The 17,492-nt window shown below is 37.6% G+C and overlaps 1 protein-coding gene across 4 annotated transcripts in view; it reads right to left on the reverse strand.

The window, feature by feature from the left end:
- The window catches only part of LOC132199485 (neurogenic protein mastermind), a 44,621-nt gene that overhangs the window by 6,977 nt on the left and 20,152 nt on the right, over window positions 1–17,492 (reverse strand). The gene's annotated exons all lie outside the window — the stretch shown is intronic.

Below are 17,492 nucleotides of genomic sequence, written 5' to 3' on the forward strand. Positions count from 1 at the left end.
GGAGAAGGAAGAGCGCAATTTTATTAGTGCAGCACCAGGGCTTAAGATACGAGTTAAGCAAACCAAACCAGAAAGGAAGCAGGTGATCAGGTTGCCACCTCCAAGATTTACTAACTAATGTTAACTTGCATTTTAAAAATTATTTAAAATTCAGGGGGAAGATTTTAACATTCCTAGAATTTAAATGAAGCTCCTCATGTACACCGACCTTTATTTTTTTTTCTTTTAAGTGACCACGGCGTGACCGACTTTGACGCAAGAGCGCGCATAACTATGGGGCCAAAGTTGCAAAGTTCTTTGCTAGAGAAGAGCCATTTCTCCATTCACCCCTCTAGCCAACATTCTTTACATGTATTTTCAGTGTTTTATTCTATTTTTGTGTATTGACTTGATGTAAGATGTTGTGTTTTTCATATTGTATCTGAATGGAGAATAAATTAATAAATAAATATCCATTTTCAAAAAAAAAATAAAAATGTTTTGAAATATTGTCTCCAAAAAGTTAGGTTAGTTAAATTTTATGCCTAAAATTCTAAAGGCAAAAGTGTGTAATATGTATTTTTTTTTTCAAAATTGGAAAAATTGGTGCTGTTTTAGTTAAACAATATTGTGATTTTTCAATTTTTGTTTGACTTGTTGCGAGAGAATAAATGAATTGAATTGAAAATGTTTCCTTCCAAAAATTGTTTAACAACTTATACAAAGAAGCATCAACTTTGTCAAAACCAAATGTATTTATTTTTATTTTTATAACCATACTTATTAATAATAAGCACATAAGGATCGAAAAAGTTTGAAGAAGTTGACACTCGAGGAGATGATCATGGAAATGAAGATTCGGGCTTTTCCTCGTTGCAAAAATCTTGTATTAGTCAGCGAGCAGCGCGTTTGCTCATGAAATAGGGTCGCAGACCGTGACCGAAACTGGTAGAGCCGTTTGTTTTTGAATAAAAAACAATTTTTTGCAACGAGGAAAAGCCCGAATCTTCATTTCCATCGAAAAAGTTTCTAAAAAATACTGCTAAAAATTTCATAATTATTTTATAATACTTTCGGAGCATTGTTTTTTGAAGCGACGAGAGAATTAGGTGGCGAGCAGGCAAGGCGCCATCTGCTGGCGCCACCGCCCTCTTGACTTGCCGTGGGTGGTGGAATAAGCAACAGGTCGTCGCCGCCCACCCAACGGCCACCCCCAACTTCCCCTCCGGAACCTCTGCTCGCTTTAGAACTTCGAATTTTGAACGTATTGGTGAGATTTGCAAATGTTCTCAAACGATACAAAATACGCAGAACAGTAAAAAAATTCAAAAAAATTTATGAGAAAATTCAGACAAGGACATTTGATAGACATATGTTTTGTGTTGCCAGCAATAAAAAAATGACATTATTCGGAAAATTTTGTGGTTTTTATCAAATGGAAATGAAGAAGTCCTCGTTGTAATTTTCTTTATCTAATAATCTTTCTTTTTTAAATTATTGAATTGAATTAAATCTAAATATTTCCATTAATTAATTTTTAGCGAGGGAACTTGGAATTTCAATTAATTTTCTATTTCCAAATTGAAATGTCTTACAAAACTATTATCATAAAACGGAATGATAAGAGACGTCAAGTTACTTCCGATGGTTCCAGCGCCGGTGCCAATTTCCCGCTCGGTTAATTGGAAAAGGCCATAAAGAGGTCATAAACGTGGATGATGGCGTCAACTTGGCGCCAACCTGATCATATTTATTCTCAGATGGTTTGATTTGAAATATCAATGAAACAAAACCAAAAAGAAAAAAAATCAATTCCAAAGTAAAAATTGGCAAAAAAAAAAAAAAAAAAAAATGAAATCAATCAAGTTAAAAAAATCCTGATATATACAAGAATTATATTGTGAAATGCAAAACTGAGAATCTTTTGAAATTCTGTTAAATAAATTCTAGATTACAATATTTGGGGTTAATTTCCAACCGGATTTGAGATTATAGAGGATTGCATAATTATTTGTTGGGTGTTTGTTTGGCCTCAGCGCGCTATTAGCGGATTGCGCATCTCCTTCTGGTCTGATCCAGCGGCCGGGCGGAATCAATAGGCCACCAACGACGATCGTGGCAACCCCGTCGGAAGCCACCCCTGCCAGCCAGCCGGCTGCACCACCCCGCCGCCGCTTCGCCAACATGCCGCACCGACGAACGGCGCCCCTGCCGGCCGCTCCGCAAAACTCGGCTCTCTCCCCTACAGTCCTGCCCAGCTAGACTTTTTGCGCCCTCTTGCCGACAACCGACTGTCCATCCCCAATTCCCCATCTCTTGCACTGCATGAAGCGGCATGAAGCAGCGATGCAGATGTGCGCACTTTGGAATTAGTAAACTTGTTCATACGCACAACCAGCACGAAATCAGCCAAAGCAGTTTTGATTCAAAACCGAAATTTTAGTTTGTGAATAATTTCAAAATAAATAATGTTTAAATAGTATTAAGGTAAATATTTTTTAATTGGAATACTTGGAATAAATTTTAAATAATTATTTCAATAAATATTTTTAAAATTTAATTATTATTATTATTGTTGTTTATTTGTCCACATTGTTACAAATACATTGTTTACATTCAATTTTTGAAAAAAAAAACAGATTGTAGTACAAAGAGGCATCACCACTAGCAAAAATGTTGCTAAAACTTCCGATATCAAAAAGACTCCATCCGCCGCAGTGAGCCTCGACTAACAATAAATAAGCTAAATAGTTTTTAATGAAATGAAAAAGACTATTGTTAAAAATTTAAACTACAAGTTTTATTTTTTTTTTCAGCCCGCAACCGAAACATGTACATAGCAGCAGTACAGCAGGATATTTTTTTCTGAACAACTCACAAAAACCCATGAGGAAAAGCCGCGCGATTTTAAATTCAAATCACCTTACAAATTTTATGCTTTAAAATTTGAAATTTAGTATTTCTAATTGGCACCTGAAAGTTTTTACCTGTTTTTAATACATTTTTAATAATTTCATTGGTTTATAAACGCGCCGAGCCTTGCAAGGGAATCACAATGAAAAGCATCGAATTACTTCTTGAATTTGTGGCAGCAATTTTAAAGTGTCGTGATTGTTCTTTTTTTTTCGATAGTATGGGTTCACGCGGTGGCCGATCTCTTTTTGATGTCGGGCGTTTTAGCAGACCTCTGCTAGTTGTGATACCCTTTCTGCTCATTTTTTCCAAATCAATTTTTTTTTCATGTATGACTTGAGTAGAATAAACAACAATTATTATTATTATTACTAAGTAGCAGGTCGCCGGTGGTTTATTTGTGTTACTTGTGAAATACTACATTCATGTTTCACGTCTAAGTTGTAATATTATTTTACTAATATTAAATTAACTGATTTACATTTGAATGCAATTTAATAACATGTGTATTAATTATTGGCTATAACACTTACAATTAATGGATTGGGCAATAATTAATTTGATTTGTGTATTGTTGGTATTTATTGTGGTTCCATTCTAAATTCATGCAACTTTGCAAATTGAAAATATGTGTGACTACGATAGAATTATTTTTAAATATTATCGTAAAGAAGACTGAGTTTTGCAATATTTGATCCACTGATTAAGAGATTTTTGTCCTTGTTTTCATATTTATTTTAACAGATTTTTTTTTTACTGTTTGACCACAAAAAATTTACTGCGAATTTCTTTGGAAAACTTGAGGCCAACAATTTTTTTTATAGAATAAATTTAGCTTTGAATGAAAAACCCAAAATTTTGTTAGTGTTCTTCAAATTAAACACAAAAATAAAAAATCTGTAATATTATAGTTAAATTTAATAGAATTTGAAGGATTTCACTTGCTCAAAACGTTTTTTTAAACGCCTTTTTTTGTAATTTTTCAACGTATAACAATTATAATTTTTATGAAAAATAAAACTCTTTTTGTCAGTTTAATTTCTAATTCACAAATTAAAAAAAAATGTAATTAACGCTTTGCAAAAACCACATTTCTCTTAGAAAAATAAAAACCACACCGTGCAAATTGTTTAAAATTTAGAAACTTGGAGCAAAACGTTTTATTTGGCTCAAAATCCTTCCAGAAATTAAAAAGTTTCCACAAAATTATATAAATCCAATTAGTCACAAAATAAACATTCTTTTCCTTTTGAATGACTCGTCGCCTATTATTAATTTTAATTGCGAACCCCCTCTTCTTATAATCAACCGCTTTTATTAGACAAATAAATTCACTAATATAGTTTCAACCCAATCGTTACCCCCGCATCAAGCAGCGGATATTGGTGCAGAGATTTCAGGGGTTCGAGAACAGTCCCTCTCTGTTGTCACGCGTGCATGTGTCAGTGGATGAGGGGAGGGGGTGCTCTGGAGGGTGCACCTGACAATCGGCTTGTGCTCCGCTTTTCTCCCTCCTCTCTCTGTCTCGACGCTGCTCAAAGCACAGAGCACACTTGTGCTACCAAAGCTGCTCTCTTACTCGGTGTTGCATTGAATAAAATGTGTGGCTCGACACAAAAAGGGTCATGCTCGCGCTGGACGAACTCCGTCCGAATGACGCTGCGTTGCCAGCTCTACCAACCGGCGCTTCTCTTTCTTTCTTTCCTTCGTCATTTCTCTGCACGCGACCAAGTGAATTTCTGCAAACTTTTATTTACCATTCCCAGAAATGCGCTCGACTTCAAAGCTTCCTTGATAAACTGGGAATTTTATTTTTTTTCCCATTGTCGAATTCTGTTTAAGAGGAAAGCTTCGCGGCATTCCGAGAATTATATATTTGGAGGCGGTGACAATCATTTGCTAAGTAAGAAGCACGCTCGAGTCACTTTCACCCAGTCAAAATATCAGACTCACTTACTATCTAATATAATGTAAGACACGCAAGAAGCCGCAACCTTTCCAATCAGCCGCCTCGCCAAAGGCTAATACCCTTTGACAGACATTGTGCAGAAATCAAAATTTTTAAAGCTAGTCACAATCTATACGTTTGCCACTGTTCGATCACCATGGCAACAGCAGAAAAACTCCTCAATGAAAAGATGCATCACAATTTTAGTATTACATGGAAATGCAGCTAAAAGCGTGTAGCAGGCCCCTTTAGCTTTCAGAGTAGTTTTCAAAACTTGATATTGTCGTGGGCTATGCTGTCGAGTAAGCGCGAGTGCATGGTCAGCAATTATACTCGCAAGGTGCAATGCATTCAGTCTGCTGTTAACGATGGAACAATAAACACCTCACTGCTCTACCATGGTACTCGCCGCCTATCTTTCATTCCCCATTCTTCCCGTAAAAATATTGATAATTTAAAAAAAAACGTAACATTTGGGTACTGTTATAGTACGCGCGACGTGGTTCCCAAAATCCCCGATTCCAGTTGGCATCACTTGCATTACGTCGCGCATACAATACTGGTTTTACGTTGCGCGTACAATACTGGTGGAGGTGTTATTTTTGAGGAAACCGATTTTTCCAAATCATCGCGGAAACCTCTAAAAGAGACTTGACAACGCATGTATGCATAATTAAGAATTGCACGCACACAACGAACGAGACCACCCCACGAACCGGCAACTCGGAGTGGGCGACCCCCCAAGAATAATTTTTGCAGAAGCCGCGAGCGAGGGGTGGAGGCGCAGCGAGGTCGAGGACGTGGGGAGGGCCGTGCGGAGGGCGAGGACAAAAGGGCGGCTGTGTTCATGAGGAGGCTCCTGAGGAACCTCCGCCCTTTTACGCACAAACTTAACGCACTCCAAATTAAAATATATAATGAATAAACTGTAAGAATAAATTACACAAATAGTGGTGTCCATGAGTCTAGCGCCGAGTTACTTCTCCAGTATTGAACGCCAGCACTCGCTTCTGCGCTAGAAAAACATCTTTCGCATGTGTAGAGCCATCCCATATAAAAATTGAGTACAATATTCGACTAGCCGCGTACGCATGATAGGCTTGAACTAACGTTGATTCTAATACTTTTTCTCGCAACATGATAAATAGATATGTAACACTGCGCAACTAAGCAGAGCAAATCTTTTCAGGATCACATAGGTCCCCCCAAAATGGAGGTAACTGTCTAAAAATTTCACAGGTCATTCCTCATGGTTTGAAAGTAGGCTCCCTAAATTTTTACAAAAAAATTTTGAAAATTGCGGGTTTTAAGGGGCATTTTGAAAAATCCAAAAAACGTAAATAACTCGGCTTCTTGTTATCGTACAATAAAAATCTATACATATTTGAACTCGTCTTATCAAGTTCTACAACTATTCTGTTGACTCCAAAATTCTAGGTCAAAGTTCAAGGTCACGAATTTTAAAATTAAATTTTCAAATTCAAAATGCGAAGCCAGGCTCACGTCAAAATAAAAAATTAAGACAGCCATTCGATTCCTTGTTTAATTTTATGTAACATAAGTCGAAATTGCGCCGTTACTCTTTGTAGTTGAATTTAAAATTAAATAAAAATATTTAAAAACGTGGTTTTTTGCACCCCGAGACACGCATTCAACACAATTCACGTAAATAACTCGATTTCCATTAGTTTTAGACCATAATTGATAATGACAAATATTGTTGCCCATAAAAATACGATTCCAAAAATATGCATAACGATGACCTTTGGTGACCTTGGTTCAAAGGTCACCTTGACCTTTGACCCAGGGTGACCAAAACGTGATGTGCGATATATAGTAAGAAAGATCTTGTCAAGACAAATATTTTAGACACCAAGTTTTTGATTCTACGTCATTTAAAAGCTTATTTAAATACAAAAAACCTAATTTTTCGGCACACATCCCGTAAAAATCGAGTTATAATTAATTAAAAAACCATTTAATTACATTTTCTTGTAGCTAGAATCAAAAACTTGGTGTCTAAAATATTTGTCTTGATGAGATCTTTTTAACTATATATCGCACATCACCTTTTGGTCACCCTGGGTCAAAGGTCAAGGTGACCTTTGAACCAAGGTCACCAAAGGTCATCGTTATGCATATTTTTGGAATCGTATTTTTATGGGCAACAATATTTGTCATCATCAATTATGGTCTAAAACTAATGGAAATCGAGTTATTTACGTGAATTGTGTTGAATGCGTGTCTCAGGGTGCAAAAAACCACGTTTTTAAATATTTTTATTTAATTTTAAATTCAACTACAAAGAGTAACGGCGCAATTTCGACTTATGTTACATAAAATTTAACAAGGAATCGAATGGCTATCTTAATTTTTTATTTTGACGTGAGCCTGGCTTCGCATTTTGAATTTGAAAATTTAATTTTAAAATTCGTGACCTTGAACTTTGACCTAGAATTTTGGAGTCAACAGAATAGTTGTAGAACTTGATAAGACGAGTTCAAATATGTATAGATTTTTATTGTAGGATCACAGGAAGCCGAGTTATTTACGTTTTTTGGATTTTTCAAAATGCCCCTTAAAACCCGCAATTTTCAAAATTTTTTTGTAAAAATTTAGGGAGCCTACTTTCAAACCATGAGGAATGACCTGTGAAATTTTTAGACAGTTACCTCTATTTTGGGGGGACCTATGTGATCCTGAAAAGATTTGCTCAGCAACCACTTAATATTATAAAGATTATAAAGAAATTTAAATGGTTACACCGATAACTGCTGAAATTCCAAAAGACTAAAAGATTGAGCAAAAATTTGCTAAACGACCCCAACAAGTTGCTGGGGGGGGGGGGGGGGGATAATTGCATGATTTTTCGAAACAATTCGAATAGCAGAAGATTTTGGCCCGCAGTGTACCGTACTAGTCAACAAAGTGGTTCATCTTGATACAAAGTGAGCGAATCCACAGAGTGTGTGTTTATCACGTTAAGCATTCAGTATCGAAGTAGGGGAGGCGGAGGAAGCGAGTGAGCGGCGAAAGCTGGCAAGGTGCGGCTGGCGGCGGCCGGCGGGTTGCATACGCGGCCAGGATGATCCGCCCGCCCAGTGGGTCGTTCGTTTGCTGCTCTGCTCAGCGGCGGCGGCGACAGTATGGGGATCGCAGCGGCAGCCGCGGGCAAGGTTGCCACGTCTCTGCTACTCCGCTTGTCAAACCAACTCGCCACCGCGTGTGTTGTTAGTTTCCATACTCCGCTGCTGCATGTTATTATTCGCTCCCTCCACTACTTACTGACTGAGCCAGCCAGGCGGCCATCCTCCTTCCTATATTTAAAAATATGCCCGTCTGCACAGTAACCAGGCCGATAAAATAAAATGATATTGTGCGTCGGATCATTCCGAACACACTCTGCATTTTCAAAAGGGTCAAACTTTCTTATTTTGTTATGATAACTGGAACTAAATGGAAAAATTTAATTTGATTGATTTAAATTAAAAGATTTTTAAATATTTTAGGTGGGGGGAAAACTGTTGGTAAAAATCATCTTCATTCATGATGATAATAAGCTATTCATTTAGCAAATACTTTTTAAAGAATGGGATTATTGGAAATATATTATATTAAACATTCATTGGAAGAAATTCACCGATTAAAATTGCACAAAATCTACTCATATCACCTCAGTTAAGATTGCAAATTTAATAAAGCAATGGGCCACTCAACAAATTTTAATTTACATTAATCAGCTTATGGGAAACATTTTTTGCCGGTGATCATTCCAGAAGCGGAATTAAAATAGAAAAAAAATACTTTTCATACCTTAAAATTGAACGAAATTTTGTACGAAAAATAAAATCAAGATTTTGGACTTATTGCAAAACTTTTTTCTAAACGATTTGAAATCTGAACTTCATTTTCATTCTCCAAAAAATAATCCTTTCCATATCCCAGGAGAAGAGCGAGGGCGATTGAATGGAAGATTTATTTGGTCGCTGTGCCCGCTTTGCCATTTCGTCCTCGCTCGGTCGCAGGAGCACCCGCCCGGTGACGTCACGTTTACGTCGTCACTACGTCAGCGGGGCGAATGAAACATGTGCGTTTGCTGGGATAGGACCGAAGTGCTTGGGCGGGTGGGCGGCAGGTCTTCCAGAAACGCGTCAAATTGGTGCTCTCGTGTAGCGGATGCGATTGGACACGTGCCGCCGGAATCAGGAAACGCCGAGATGCATCCCTCGCGGCAAGCGTGACGCACGGGTTGCATAAATTGTTTGTTTGCGCGACAAGTGGGTGAGCGAGCGACGTGACGCAAAGAGAGATTATTTGCGCACGTCGCAGCCCAAGAATGAAACGAATGTTTCCACCGATCCGACGTGAAAAGTAGTTTCGAATTGCGAAAGACCATTGCAATGTGCAGTTGGCCAACCTGTTTGCCTAAGGAGGTTATAATATCTACCAATATTGTATCATTTGAATATTCTCAAACTTTATTTTGAATCAATTTGTTGGAATTTTTTTTTGACAACACAGAGTCATTAATACTACAAAATTTGAATTTGTTTGAATTTTAAAATAAAATTCTTTGATTTTTTTTTAAAGGCAGAAGTTTTTGTACAAATTTCTTTGAAATATCATTTGACTTGTGCAAATGTTGCCAAAATTTTCATTTAATTTGATGGCAGTAGCGCATCGGACTTATCTGGTTTTAACCGATTCAATCAGAACAATATTTAATTTTCTTTTTCCTGAGCACCGGCCGAGTTAACGACTGCAATTTATCACTCGCGCGGCTGCAGGGCGGTTGGTCAGTCGGTGTGGACAATCAACGGAAGGAAACGTCGTCTTCTCCCGTCGTCCCTTGTATTTATAAACTTTTATTCCACTTCGCCTATTTATTTATTACGGGCGAGCATGAAATCGGTCGGTTGCCCAATCGGCTCAAATCATACGTCACTTCCACCGCTGCTTTCTAGACAAACAACGCACACCAGCTGACCTGCGCCGATGACTTTTTGGTTTTTTCACAAAATGAGATAATCCTTTAAAAAGAAAATTTCAAAATAAATCGAACACCTGAGCGACAAAGGTTTTGTATCCTGCTTCGGAAATCGTGGGAAAGTAATGGCGAGTGCTGAGTTAGTGCGCGCGGGGAAATTCGACACTCGGGCGAAACCGCGGAGCAAAAAGGAGGAGAAGGAACGGCATGTCAGGACGGACACTTGTTGCAAAACGTGACCGTGTAACAATACCTTGAATGGACGGCAAAAGTAAAGAAAATTATAAAGCAAGAAAAAATTACATACTTCAATTATTATTGTTGTTGTTTATTTGTCCAAATTGTTACATCACATAGTTTACATACAGATTGTTGAAAACAATTATTTAGAAAAAGAGATTGTTGGACAAAAAGGCACCACCACTAGCAAAAATTTTGCTAAAACTTCCGAGGCCAAAAAGACCCCATCCGCCGCAGTGAGCCTCGGTTGACTAAGTTTTGTTCTTAAACTGGCACTGATCACAAAGTTTGCCACAAGTGGGCCTTGCACAGGGTGGGGAACTGTTCTACTTCAAGAGATTAAAGGTTTGACAAAAAAATATTGGGTTCCAAAATTTGATGTATTTTTTTTTTTAAATTCAGAAATTTTAATGAGGATCCTCTAATTATTAAAAAAATTAAACTTTAATATACCATAAACTTTAAGTTGATTTTAGTTTGATAAAACAAAACAAAAATGGTTTAAGAAGACAAACACACTCACAAAATGGTAAAAGTAAAAATGTAGATTTAATTGATGTGTTGTATATTGATGGCGCAAGTGAGTCAATTAAACTTAATATTAATATTGCCAACCATCTGAATGACAAGTTTGTTGAATTGGAGCCAGATACAAGTAATATTAAATTTATAAATTTGGATGACTGATCAAAACTGATAGACGATATTAATATTACGGCTCAAAGCCTGCAGTTCCTCCCATTTTTTTTATTGTCTTTTTTAAATAATTTTTCTTGATCATAAAAACTCTGTGACCGAAACTGGTAAAATCACTTTGCAAATTAATAAAAAAAAAAAAAAATAGAAAAAAAATTTTCAACGGGGAAAAGCCGGCTTTTTTTTCACTTCGAATTTTCAGTTTTGATTAAAATTAACGTCAGTTGGCAAATCTAGCACGATCTGATCTTTTGAGGAATGTTATTGAAAAGTTTCGCAGCTGAGGAGCAGAGCCTGTTTCGTTTGATATCAAAAGAGAACAAAGCGTGAAGGGGAGGGCGGTGGCGTTTTTCTTTTTCTTTCTTTCTTCGAGCCCCCAACCAACGGACGCAACAACCCCAAGATAGACCGTGCATGCTACAATAAAATCATCCACGTGCAATAGTACCAAGGAAGATATCTTCCTTGAATAATGCTCAAAACTGGCTCATCTGCGTGGTAGCATCTGCGAGAGGTTGTGCGAGAGGCTGCAGGTTGCGGAGCGCGATTGCCAGCTCGCTCCTCGGCTAACCTGTTGCAGCCTCCGATTCTGATCCAACGAGTGGAGAGATTGACGGACACAAATAAATAAATAGATGCAATAACAATGCTTTATTAGGGACCAAAATCATCGAAAAAGTACTTTGAAAAAAAAAAAAAAAACTAAATCAATCAATTGACTTCAGCGAGGTGTGGCGAGGAGTAAAAAATTGCTTTAAATGAAATTTTAGAATAATAAAATAAAAATATCTAATTTTTTCAATGCAAATTTGTACAATTTCAACTTTTTAAAGTTGGTAAATTTCTTCAGATTTACATTTCACATGATGCCAAAAAGGATTACATTGCTATGCCAATGGAATTCTCTCTTTTTTCCTATCCCAGTTTTTATTTCATTTTTATTTTGTTAATTTGTTATTGTGTTTTTTGTAAATTTTAGTGTACAGTTGTGTCGTGTTTGCGTTGTTCAGTGTTTTTTTTTTTTTCTTATGGCACCCGTGAGCTTATTAGGCTATTAGGTCGGTCTCTTGCCGTAGTCGAGCACCCTTGGCACAATTGTGCTTCCCAACCAACCTGACCCTTGTTCGGGGGCTTTCTAGCAGATTTGGTGGTGCTCGCATGGGCCCCCCACCCCCCTTGAGACCTTGCCCTGGCCTTGCCACGAAGGACTTGAAATGAAACGCAGGCATTCGCCACACTAGCTGAGTTCTTCCAGCTTGTGGCTCGGAGGAAACGTGGCAAACCTCCGAGTGCGAGTCGGTACAGCTTTCGCCATACCTCCCAAATTCCCGACGTGTTAGCCGAAATGTTATCAATGATTCGCATACCAGAGACTATTTGTTTCCACAAACAGCCCCAGGCTGAGCATTGATCCCATGACGGCCAAGGAACACACTGATTAGAATGCAAGCATTCTAACCACTGAGCCACCGGGCTTGGTCAAGTGTATTCCAGTTTATGTTTTAAATTTTCAAAAGAATTTTTACGTGGATTCAGAAACTGAGCGTGAAAACCAATGCTCGGAAAAACGAATTAAAATGTCCAAATTTCAACTTTTAATTATTTGGAATATTATTTGGAATAATTGGAAATTTTAATTATTTTTAAAACAGATTAAAATTTCTGTTTTAAAATTGTTCAGTGTGTTGCCGCTTGTCTTAATTTTTGAGTTTAAGTGGAAATATTAATTATTTTAAATGTCGGGGTAAACTCGGCACAGAAATTTAATGTTTTAAAAATAATTAAAAAGTATTTTGGACATTTGGACATTTTAATTCGTTTTTCCGAGCATTGGTTTTCTCGCTCAGTTTCTGAATCCACGTAAAAATTCTTTTGATTTGTTTGTTTGTTGCTTTCCAAAGGTCTCCTCAAACGTTTAATTCGTTTGACCATCGGCACTCTGGGCAGTAAAATTAGCACGCAAACGTGTGTCCATGGGAAGATAAAACGGCGCCTTTCGAGACTTGATTGGCTTTAAAATGAGCAGCCAAAGTCGCGCTGCAGACATCACGAGAGCTAACCGCGCCGCCGCTTTTCATCGTTTATCCAAATCCGTGAAAATAGTTTTAATTCATCACAGCGCGCGATATCACAAAAGTTGATGCGATTATCGTTAAGTGCCTCCGACGCTCTTTCCCCCTGCCTGAATCAACGATTGCTATAAATGGATCCACGCAAATTTCTCTGATTGGCTCATAATTTACCAATTAGACTTTGCACAGTCTATTGAATAGGAAGATCGGTTTATTTAACAATCTGGCGTGAAGGTGTGAAAAAAAATGTAAATTTTTTTCTAGGAACATATAAAAATAGTTATATTTTGCTTCCTTAAATAAACTACCTTGAAAATAAATCAATAAATTATCAAGAATTGTACAAAAAAGAAAAGAAAAATTATAAGGAAACCCTTCAAAAATTTAAATTAATATACTTTCACATTTTCATCAAAATAGTTTGTACTATAAGTTTTGGAAAAAAATTACGGTAAAATTACTTCTTTAAATATTTTATTGATTATCTTAAAATGAATAATGATTCTGAATTTGGAGTTGGATCGGTGCTAATGAGTGGCTGGACGGGAAGAAGGCAGTGGCGGCGGCGGAGATTTTTGGGGGCGGCGGAGGGGGTGGCTCGTCGTGTGTCGGTGTGTTTGGCGCGGGGGATGCGCAGGCAGTGGGCAGGCAGGCAATGCAGGGGATCAATGAATGCCTTTGCACCCCCGTGCGCCGCCTACAGTAGCGCCACTCGAAGCGCCGCGCCGCCCTGCAATCGATCTGCCGAGGGCGCCCTCGAGGGCATCGCGAGCCCAACTTGGCGAAATCGGACGAAACAAAAATTTTCTCCAGTGAATCAAGTTGAATAAACAAGATGTATACAAAATTTCCAAAAACTCCTCAATATTCATAAAAATTCCGCCAATTAATTTAATTTTTCAACATTCTCCTGGCAATAATTACTAGGAAATTTTTCTTTAGCATTTTTAAATATATATCATAATTATCATAAATTAGGGAGAAATTTGTTTTAAAATTGAAAAATGAATAAAAAGTTTTCCTTCGATTAAAAATATGTTTACTTTGAAGAATAAAAATAATTTCAAATTAAAAATAAAGTCCTAGACACCAAAACCTTTCCATTTGTTTCTTGATTTTGAATATCGCGTCGGTTGCCGGCTTTTCGACACTTTCTGTATCATTCTATATCTGTGGGGTGTGCGAGTGGCGGCGCCTCGATGCGGCGTCGTGGGCCGGTGCGTTGCGGCCGTTGCGGGTGCAAGAAGTGCAAGGGGCGCGCGAAATGACGTGGTGCTTGGCTGTGCTCGGGGTTAGCCATGGCAGAACGGCGGCAGGCGCGAGAGAGAGAGAGAGAGAGAGAGAGAGAGAGAGAGAGAGAGAGGAGAGGAGAGAGAGGAGAGAGAGAGAGGAGAGAGAGAGAGAGAGAGAGAGAGAGAGAGAGAGAGAGAGAGAGAGAGAGAGAGAGAGAGAGAGAGAGAGAGAGAGAGAGAGAGAGAGAGAGAGAGAGAGAGAGAGAGAGAGAGAGAGAGAGAGAGAGAGAGAGAGAGAGAGAGAGAGAGAGAGGAGAGATGAGAGAGAGAGAGAGAGAGAGAGAGAGAGAGAGAGAGAGAGAGAGAGAGAGAGAGAGAGAGAGAGAGAGAGAGAGAGAGAGAGAGAGAGAGAGGCAGCGCGCGCGAATCGATAAACACATAAAAATGCGCGCCTCCTCTTTTGCTCCTCCGCAAACACTCTCTCGACCGACCGAGAAGAACGCGAGAGGCGGCGAAAAGTCGCCCCAGCCTCCACCGCACCGGTAATCAGGGGTCGATTCGCCCCAAACCAAACAATATATATCTTTTTCATTAAAAAAAAACCGGTGGCAAATATTGTAGAAATGAGTTTGATTTTGATATAGTTTGGAAAATTCACAAATTCAGATTTACAAAAAAATTGGATTAAATAAATTTGGGATTTAAAATTAATAATAAATTCAATCTTGAAGATCAAATTTGAATTCAAATGGATATAATAATTTTTTTATAAGAATCTAATTTTTCGGAAAAAAATTTAAGATTTTTTATTGTACCTTTAACAGAAATGGAGTAAAAACTTTGCGGTTGGTTTTTAATAATTCACCAAAAGGTGTCGCTTCTCCGCAGCCAAAAACTGGTGGAAATGATGATGCGCCCAAGGCCGGTCAGCGCGAAGAAGAGCCCAATTTCTTTCTTTATTTCTCGTCTTCTCCGCGTACGCGCATATTATTTTCAGAGGAAAAAACTGGCTTTCGCCTCGGGAGTTTGTTTTCCAGCTCAAGAGTGCGACTCCCCCGCCCAAAAGCTCGCATGTTCGACCGACCGACCGACCATCCTCGCCATCAAGGTCTCCTGCGTGCGTTCAGGTAGTCCAATTATTATACAAATGCTGCCTCCGTGGAATCCGACAGAAAAGTTGAAATCAAGGAACGTGAAAATTACATCCACTGCCATCAAATTTTAATCTAGAAAAAACCTTCGCAGAAATGTTTCGCAATAAAAAGAGTTTCCATAAAAGATTCAAACAATTAAAAAATAATTTTTCATAAATATCTTTAAATATTACACAATTTTCATCTCGCTATTTAAATTTTTTAGTATGGTTACCATAAATTACCCTTTATGACTGTTCAATATTCAATTCAATAGATTTTTATTCCAATTTAGATCTAATTGTCGGAAAATAAGTGATAATAACAATATTAATTAATTGATAGTTAATTGGTGGTGGTTGGGGGTGGTTGGGAACAGTTGGGAAGATCTTTGGAACAAGTCTTAATGTATATAAGTAAATTTAACATTCTGCATTCATTCAAGTTTACAAAGCAGATACTCATGGATATCATAAAATAATTTGACACAGAACAACTTCTTCACTAATAAAAATATTGGTATCGTTAATTCGCTTCAGTCTCTCCAAAGCTTGTTAAAGATTTTTGAAATCATAATTTCTGGACTCTGTGTTGCCGTATAAGTTTTTTAAATAGATCCTCCATAGAAACAGGGTTATTCCTTGTGTTATGATTTTTATTATGTAATTATGAATATTTTGGTATATAGAAAATAAATAATAATAATTTCCATCGTCCGTCGGATTAGATTAGGCAGTTCTTTGTAAAATCAATCAGCGTGTGTCCCCGTCCAGTTTGCACGAATTTTGCGCTCCCTCACGCAACACATCAAATGAATATACGAGAGTTTGATTCGGTAAAGTATTGGAAAAGAAACAGAGCACCGTAAAGCGTCTTCTTGTCTCTTTTCTCGGCCGCGCTTATCTGCATCCGGCATTTGTCAAGAGCATTTTCTTCTTGGCTGCGAGCGCGGGTGCGATAAACACATACAGAGCAGTAAAATATCTTATTATGTATTATATTATATGCGTTATATCCTTTCAAAAGAAGCGCGGCAGAATGGAATGAGTTTATGCCGAGCGCCTTGAATGCCTTAATTCACTGTAAGCTAACCATCTCATTCTTTTGAAAGGAAGGAACTTCATTTTACTACGTAATGTAAAAACTTCTGCAATTTAAATTTTTTTTATAAACCCCATAATTGATTGGTAATTCTTTAAACATAATTTATTTTTAGAAGTAAAAAAATCAAAGTTGAGGCAAGGAATGTTAAATTGGAGTTTAGTTGACGTGTTTGAGAATTTCAATGGCTGCAATTCACCATACAAGTAAACGACGCGGAGAACTTCAGAAACCTTGGAAATATTATTTATATCGATTACATTTTTCGTTTTAAATTTCTAAAGTACAGTTTATAAAAATCATAAACAGATATTGCAAATAAAAAAAATGTAGTGAGATTTGATTTTAAAAATTAAATTTAAATAACTGTACTCCATTTCTTAAAATACATGCTGTATAAATTTAATTATATTTAAAATGCTTTTCGAATTGATTTCAAACCAGAACGATTTTGTATCAAATTAGCCCAAATCGGTCAAACTTCTTTGATTTCCAATTTTTCTTATTTCTCGCGTTTTAAATGAGATGTTGCGAAAACGGAAAGAATCGTTCGGTCTATCGATCAGATTGTATCCTTGGATCATTCGCGTCGCACGTGGATGGTCTCAACGCCATGTGACGCCTGCTCTCAAACAACTAACTTTCGTCCCAGCTCGCGAGCTGAGAGCTCGTGGCTCCGCAACTTGTTGCTCGTCCTGGCGATTTTCTACTCTTATTGTTTTTATCAATTAAATTAAATTATCCTCTCTTCGTTTGAACCGCGAATGTGTCTCTTTGGAGAGTGAAATTTTACTCCTTCGGAGAGGACAGCCCTATGCGTTAGGCGAGCGGAATCAGCCAAGCATGTTGAGGATCTGGAAAACACGCCCTGCCCGCAGTCTTCTCGATTGCGGATGCAACCAACCAGCCGAATGGGCTGTCGGAGTTGCGACATTCAAATTTCTGCGTCTCTTATCGCAGCCTTGGTAGACACAGAAGAAACACATGGCCGAGCCGAATAAATTCCGGTGCGACACTGTGTGTGTTAAAGTTTGCCAATAAACAGTCCATATCTGACACACGTAAGGTTTTTAAAATCAATTCTTTGAAATAATTCGTTTTTAGATTTTTTTCCTACATATAATTATTGCAAGAATAATTCCAAAGTTGAAATGAAAAAAATTATTTATAATATTCAAGCTCAAGTGGAAA

The sequence above is a fragment of the Neocloeon triangulifer genome, unplaced genomic scaffold (assembly GCF_031216515.1).
Source record: "Neocloeon triangulifer isolate White Clay Creek 2 clone unplaced genomic scaffold, ASM3121651v1 ptg000014l, whole genome shotgun sequence".
NCBI lineage: Eukaryota > Metazoa > Arthropoda > Insecta > Ephemeroptera > Baetidae > Neocloeon > Neocloeon triangulifer.